The sequence below is a fragment of the Orycteropus afer genome, unplaced genomic scaffold (assembly GCF_000298275.1).
Source record: "Orycteropus afer afer isolate SDZICR_OR568_19922 unplaced genomic scaffold, OryAfe1.0 scaffold00814, whole genome shotgun sequence".
NCBI lineage: Eukaryota > Metazoa > Chordata > Mammalia > Tubulidentata > Orycteropodidae > Orycteropus > Orycteropus afer.
In genome coordinates, this window is record NW_006922401.1 from 611462 (window position 1) to 612033 (window position 572).

Genomic DNA, 572 nt, shown 5'->3' on the forward strand with positions numbered 1-572 from the left:
ACTTTTGCATTCCAGTCACCAGTGATAATTAACACATCCTGATTGCATGTTTGGTCAATTTCAGACTGCAGAAGTTGATAAAAAATCTTCCAATTCCTCATCTTTGGCTTTGGTGTTGGTGCATAAATTTGAATAATAGTCGTATTAATAGGTCTTCCTTGTAGGCATATGGATATTATCCTATCACTGACAGCATTGTACTTCAAGATAGATCTTGAAACATCCTTTGGATGATGAATGTCATTCCATTCCTCTTTAAACTGTCATTCCCGGCATAGTAGATCATATGGTTGTCTGATTCAAAATGACCAAAACCAGTCCATTTCAACTCACTAATGCCTAGGATATCAATCTTTACGCATTCTATTTCATTTTTGACAACCGCCAATTTTCCTAGATTCATAGTTTGTATATTCTATGTTCCAATTATTAATGGATGTTTGCAGCTGTTTCTCCTCAATTTGTGTGGTGCCACGCCAGCAAATGGAGGTCTCAAAAGCTTTACCTTATCCATATGAGTAAGGCTGGTTTTACTCTGATAATGCAGCTCTTGCCCAGTCCTACTTTGAGAG